We start from the raw sequence: 7360 nt of genomic DNA on the forward strand, positions 1-7360 counted from the left end.
GTTTTTTTCCCAAAAGTGAAAATTAAGGTAAAAAAATCTACGATGAACAAAATACCAAAATTCTATATACAGGATCTGACCCCGCACTTGTATGACGTCACTCTCCTCACCTGTCCTAGCTCTGCTCCACAGCAAATACTGATGTGGCTTCTGTCGCTGGCTGCCACCCCCGGCACGCCAGGCCACCTGACCTCGCGAGAAGAGCAGGTCGAAGTTCCTCACCCCGGTGGTATTTCCCATCTGTTGCAGTAAAAATGACGTCATCGCCAACGGTCATACACTGTGGACTCATCTTCCACTCCAGCCACCGTACTCAATGCTCCAGATCAGTCATTTCTTTAATTCTAGCATGTGAGGCAGGTGTTAGAGCCCATGTGTACAGCCCGAGGCTCAGAGAGGCTCAGTAACTTGCCCCCAGCACAGTCAGGGAACAGTCAGAGTTCCCACCCAGCCTGTCTGACTTCAAGGCCGTGTGTTCCACCATTGCACCACCACACTCCAACCCCGGTGTGAGCCGCACTTGAGCTGGGAAAAGCTTAGGGACCAGCGAGGACTCCAGGCAGAATTCACCATGACCATTCTTTGGTTGACAGAGGCCTGTCTACAGTCTGCTCAGACCTTTCCAGCAATGGAGAATTTCTTGCTTTCTGTGGCAGCCTTCTATTTTGGGGCTGTATATGCTTTTATTGAGCCACATCGGCCACCTCATTGCTTCCACATATTGTTCCCATATTTGTCTTTGGAATAACTAACTGTTCCTTTGCTTGCAATACCTTTCCTTGCCATTGTCTGCTGTCTGAACTCCTACTCAACTGTCAAAACCCAGATCAAATATCCCCATATTTATGTATATTTGTCAGATTCTCTAGATCAATAGTTACTCCCCTATGTCTGATTTTATGGCATTTTGTGCTTGTCTATGTTCTTACCTTTACTAGATTTTTTTCCGTTTGTTTGTATAGTTACGTGTTTGCATATTCACCTCTCTACTAGACTGTGATTTCCTCAAGAGTGAGAACTATGTCTTGTTTAACTCCCATCTGATTGGCTGGCACGCACTACGCCTATTAAAAATGCTTTTGTGAAAATCAATAGAGCTAAACAGATCAGTTGGGAACTATCGTCACGAGAGTGCCCTTCTTATGCTAGGAACCACCTGTGACACCTCTCCAAGCCTGTTATAAGGGGAGGAGTTTGGATTTTGGAGTCAAATAGAACCACGTTTGAATCTAAGTCCCATCTCTTCTACTTACTGGAGGATGGACCATGGACCAGTCATTTAAATCCTTTCATCCCTTCTCTCTGCTCCTTCCTTGTCCCGCCCCTATTCCCATTCTCTCTCTTGCCACCTTTGCTTCTCACCTGTCCGCAGGCAGCCTCTAGCAGGGCCATCACAGAGCCCAGCACTCAGCTAGGTCCTGTCGAAAACCCTCCCAAACCCTATCTTGAAGGCTATTTCTAAAGTCCGAGGGTGACTCTGCAAAAAGAAACCACTGAGATTATAAAGTACTGCTGCTTCATTTATCAAGGACATCGAATTGGCCCTGCAGAACCCCGCCCAGAACCCAACACTGATCTTTGATTTTAATGATACAAATTGCAACAAACAGAAACTATTCAGTGGTGAGATCCACAATGGGGAAATGTCTTCACTGATGATGGGGAAAGCCCCAGCAAATGACAACCCCTGGGCATCTGGAACTTTGGGGGCGAGGTTTGCTTGGTGCTGCCACTCGCTGGAGTGCAGGACCTGAAAGCAGGAATATTTTCATATTTGCATGTACCAGACCTTCTCAAGTTAGAGAATGTCCACCCAGCAGGACCTTTGCTTCCTTAGACAAGAGAAAGGCTGAATATGGAGTTTTTTTCTTTTTTCCCTGTACCCCCAAGTTTCCATCACATTAAGAAAAGGACTTTAAACACTGGCTACATCTTAAATAATACTTGATTATGCCTGGGATATGAAGCCTGGAGCAAAGCACCGAATTAGATGCCAAAGAAACAAATACACAAAGAAACAAATTCACACTTCAGTGAATCTTTAAAATATGTGCACCCATGTCTTCAGGCTTTAACTTTGTGCTGAAGAAGCCGACACCCAATTCTGTGGGGAAAACACAGAGCAGCCCAAATCCTTTAGAAGATTCTGAGCTTGAGTCCTGTCATTGCCAAGGTCAGCATGTTAGGAATTCTGTATTTTCAAAACTCGCGGCCCAGGTGAGGGAGAGCATGAAATTCAAATCTCTTGTTCTACTATCTCCCGCTGCTTTTGAACTCAGTGAGGATTTCGGAAAGCCTTTCTTTTTTTATGCCTCCAGTTTATTCTGCTCCACAACCCGAAGCTGTACCAACATGTAAGGAATGATTCTACAGATTGTAGCCACCATGCTGTTTCCCACGTCTGACACGCCAAGGGCAGTGAGAAGCTGTGGTCGGGACGCCGGGAAGAAAGAGAAGGTGAGAGTCCAAAGGGGCCAGAGGGAGGTTATGGAAAACAAGACTCTTTTGTGTACATCTGTATGCACAGCAGAAATATGTTGCTTTTGTTTGTCCGGTATCACTTAGGTGAATCACTCCTCGCTTCTCTGTGCTTCAGATGGTACGCGTAAAAGCATGCACAGGGGTCACGCCACACTCCACCTCTCTGCCTGAGCTTTTCTGCCCCCACCTGATCATGGTAACTGATGGATGGTATAAAATGTGGTGGTGCCCTGGGGCTTAAGAATTCTGGACTTCCTGTTAACCCCAGTTATACACCTCCCACTTCCCTAGGAGGGCCTGGTACTGTGCAAGGCCTTCACCGACGTGTGTTGGATAAAAGAATGAAAGAAGGGAGAGGCAGAGGTAGAGGATGCTTGGTTTCCTGTCAGCTCTCGGGCTTCTGCTTCAGCTACACTCCTCCCTGAGGACACTTGCTCCTCACTTTGGATGTTTGCTCACCAGAGAGCATTGCGGGGTATTGAACAGGCCCTGTCTGCCAGGCACATTTCTGAGCAGTTACATAGCTCTCACTGCAGACCAGAGATTGTCCTCTATGTTTTACACACCGTGACTCATGTAACCCTCGTGACCGCTCGGTGATGCAGGTGCTATTCTTATTCCCACTTTACTGATGATGAAACAGAGGCAGAGAGACGCAGAGCTAAGTAACCTGCTCCAGACCTCTCAGTGGTAAGTGCCGGAGCTGGGATCTGAGCCCAGGCAGGCTGGCCCCAGAGTCTGCTCATGTACCAACCGTGACTGCAGGACAGAGGAGAGCCCCCGATTACAGTCTGCACAGCTTCCAGGGCCTGTTTGGGCAGCCCTCATGGCCACTGCTATGCCTCTTCCTGTTGTCTAGAATGATTTGGAGCTTGGAGAGACTGAAAACTCAACATGACATTTGTTTATGTTTTCTGCATCATTTTTTAAAAAGTAAGTGGAGATCTTTTAAAGACAGTGACGAGAACCATCAATGATATACAAGGAGGATGACCTTGGGCAAGCTACTTACCATTTATTAAATGGGGATAATAACAGCACACGTTTTGTAGAGTTGTAGGTATTAAATGAGTCAATAAATGCTTAATGCTTGCAACAGTGCTGTGCACATAGTAAGTGCTCAATTAACTCTGTCTTTTTTCACCTCTTTCTCTTTCTCCTTCTTCTTTTTCTTCCTCTCTTCCTCCTCCTCTTTCTTCTTCACATCCTCAGGGGCACCTTCCTTAAACCCTAGATCATGTCAAGGTCTCCTTGACAAGTTTTTTTCTAGTGCTGTCCTTCCCATTTTATGACTCTCGGTGCAATTGTGTGTGTGTTTAAATGTATATTTTAAATCCTTCTTCTAGCTCTTCCTGTAGTGCAAGGTCTGCACCTGTCTCGTGCATAACTGGACCTAAGGCCCCTCACATGCTCGACACAGACTCTACAGCTCCTTCTAGAACGGATGCTGTGTGGGAAGTTTCACCACCACCTGAGAGGAGATGCTGGCCCTTGAATCCCAAATCCAGTTTTCCTTTCAGTACCTTGTAGCGCTGCTGTATCCACAGCCCCTGCCAGCCTCTGCCAAAGGAATTAGGAGAGATGCATGTGCCTTAAGCTGGCCTCAGGGTACCGACCCTTCCAAAGATCTCTCTCCTGAGATTCCTCCTCAGTCCTGTTAGGCCTGTCGTGCCCCAGCCCTGGAACTTCTCCATCTATCCTTGTTCCATGTGTCTTCTCTCTGTTATTCTTTCTAGTTTCATCTGTCTCTTCTTCACGTTTAACCTTTTGCTTTCTAACTTCTACTGGGTGGCACATTGTTCAGGTGAGTTCCTGAGTTTTTTGTTGTCAGAAGGGCTGAACACAAGACACCTCTCTACCTGTTTGGAAAAGATGAAAACAAATCTTTGCATTGGTTTCTATCAATCACTTACCCGCCTGGAAGGCCCCACTGTCCCTCCTCAAGATTTTTTTCAGTCTGTAATTGACCAGGAAGTGCATTTAATACCGTGTTTCCCCGAAAATAAGACCTAACTGGAAAATAAGCCCTAACATGATTTTTCAGGATGACATCGTCTGAGCATAAACCTCAATGTGTCTTTTGGAGCAAACATTAATGTAAGACCCTGTCTTATTTTCGGGGAAGTACGGTAGGGACCCTGGGGTGAGATTGACACTCCAGAGCCCCAAGCAGCCGTACAAGGCTGTGGCTACTTATATGAAGGCAACTCCAGAGCAAATTGATTTAAAATGTTCCAAGTCCCTCTTTCCTTAACCTCCTCTCCCCACAAACGTCCTTGATTCACAGCGGTTCTATGTCCACACTGTAAGTTTGACCAGAAACAATATTTGCAAACATCTAGTTTCTCTTTTCCATACATTGCTTTCTAGGTCTCCAGTGTTCCCACAGCTTTTATCTCTACTGCACCAAAGTTTAATTTTCCCCCCACTTAATAGAGACTAATGTGCTCAGGCCTGCACCAGCTCGCAGCTGAAAGGAGGGCAGGTGGATTTATGCCAACAATGAGGTAAGAATAAAAGGGAGTTTCTTTTGCTTATAAATAAACTTTTACACATGCCTCTTGAGAAACCAGCCAAGACCTCTACCCAGAATTCCAGAGCCAATTCCGCAGTCAGTAAGCACACTGGACAAAGATGGAGGAGAAAGACTCACCTCACAGGCTTACTTGCCTCGACTTCCTGGCAGCCATCAGGATGGAGTCAGGACTGCTGTGCGTTCCTTACTGGATTCTCAGTCCCAGATGTACCCTTCCCATCCCAAACCCGTGAGGAGACCAGAATTTGAGTCAAGAAGAAAAACTGTAACTCTTGAGAAAGGAAATACAGGCTTCACTCAGATTTGACTGTGAATCCTAAGATACCCCTGCTTTGGTCTCTCTCCTCTTGTATGTTTTCCGTCTACCACACATGGCCCTTTCTGAGGCACTTTTTTTGTGTTCTGTTGATTCAAATATCGTCTTGATGCAGCTTAAATGAGCACGGAGGACAGATGGAGCAGACCAGGGGGTTTTCTTCACACAGCCCCAGACAGGCTTGAAAGAGCAGATGCCAAGGCCACACCAGCTTTTATATTTCCTCTAGATCTAGTGCCCTTACTTACTCATTTTTTTTTTTGGGTCCACATTTAAGAGCAAATAAAAACATTCTTTTGACTTTGAGTATTGCAGCTGCCAGCACAGATTACATTTTGGCGAAGTGTGGGCATGCATGGTTTTGTCGTCAATCCGGTACAATTTTCCGAAGGCCAGGCCCTTTCTGCACTTTTACTCTCTTTCAAATGAAAATAGCTTTATTGTTTTCCCCAATCATAAAGGTAGCAATCTGTCTGGTTTACTGGCTTAGAATTCAGACTGAGGTCAAATCTCTTTTTATATTTAAATAAAATGGCTTGGGCGCCAGCTTGCGATTGCAGTAAAGCAGTAACGCATTGACCTTCTTGGCCGCCTCCCCCCCTCCCCCTGCCTTTTTTGTTCCCCTGTGCGGAGTCCAAGAACTCCTGGAAGTTACTCGATTTGAACAGTCAGTTCTGGTTACGACTGCCTGGCACGGGGAGAAATGGGCAGCCTCTCGAGTCCAGTCTGTGGATCGCAGCCACCCAGACTGAGGCTATAAACAGGGTGCTGTCCTCAGTCGTGTGTTGCAGTGATGGCAGCTGGCAGGGCTCCTAAAGGTACCGGGGGAATCTCTTGTCCTCAGACATTTCTTGGGCTCCTGCCTGGGCAACCTGCCCATTATTAGAGTATCCTCTAAAATTAGAGCTTCTCTGTTGCTCACGCACCAGATTTCTTCTGAGTCACAAACTGATTCCTACCATCAAAATATAAGCACACATATGTACACACACACACACACACACACACACACACACACACACACACCTCCCGCTCAGTAGCTTCCTCTTTACCCCTATATGGCCCCACTTCCAAACGCTGGGTTCTACCTCCTTGTGATTCCAAGTGTGGTCATGTGCTCAGCAGCCCCTGAGTTTATTAGAAATGCAGTCTCCTTGGCCTCACCCCAGACCACCTGACTTGGAGTCCGTATTTGAATGTGACCCCCGCTGATTCATACGTGCTGCTCTCTCCCTGCAGGGAAACCTTCCCTTTTCCCCCCCGGCGGGCCTCTTGGATGCTGCCTGCTTTGTCTGGGCCTACACCCAGGGCCTAGAATGTTGTTTTGGCCTGATTGGCGCCTCCATCACTGCTCATGGTCCCAGTGAAGCCGGATAGGTCGCCTAGGATGCTGACAACCCCCTCCGGGGTACAACATGCGGTGCCCCACTGGTTACACAAGTAACAAGTGACTGCGTCCAGCACCTGCAGCTGGAGAAAAACCAAGACCCAGTTTCATCCAGCAAGACTGATCCCTGTGACTGCATCCCTGACCTTTAGCTACTTTTAATGTCATTTCCATTGTGGTTACTACAACTCCCATCGTGCATCTGACACCATGACAGTTCCGGAGGAACCAAATAAGGAAGAAAAAGCAGGAAATGGAGGGTCCTGCCCAGGGGGAGGAGATGGATGAACCACGTCAATGGGATACCAGTTCCTGCCCTGGGAGGGATAAATACCCCTAATTGGGACTCCCTCCTTGCGAATCATTTTCTGAGTTTACGGGCACTTTTCTCTCAAGTGTGTACTTTCGTTTACAATAAATTGCTTTCTCTTTCCTGCATCTGTCTCCCTCTCAAATTCTTTCTTGCGTGGAGACGAGAACCTGGTCACCGCTGCTCCGGGTTGAGTCCTCTCTTGGACATCCCCGGGAGCCTCCGGCGACATCTCTTCTGAGGACATGTTGGACGCTGCAGGGTGAGTCTTACCTCTGGGTTCCAGACCCTCTTTGGTCTTCTGACACACGCCAGCAGCTGGAAGTGATT

At 47.2% G+C, this 7360-nt stretch overlaps 1 long non-coding RNA gene across 1 annotated transcript; it reads left to right on the top strand.

Annotated features, from left to right (window-relative positions):
* The first annotated feature begins 2116 nt into the window (after positions 1-2116).
* On the top strand, positions 2117-7152 carry LOC141568248 (uncharacterized). The gene is made up of 3 exons (XR_012491333.1): positions 2117-2217; positions 2319-2457; positions 6573-7152. It is a non-coding gene; the product is annotated as an uncharacterized LOC141568248 (long non-coding RNA).
* Positions 7153-7360: the final 208 nt, after the last annotated feature.

The sequence above is a fragment of the Rhinolophus sinicus genome, linkage group LG02, assembly GCF_036562045.2.
Source record: "Rhinolophus sinicus isolate RSC01 linkage group LG02, ASM3656204v1, whole genome shotgun sequence".
In the NCBI taxonomy this organism is placed as follows: Eukaryota; Metazoa; Chordata; class Mammalia; order Chiroptera; family Rhinolophidae; genus Rhinolophus; species Rhinolophus sinicus.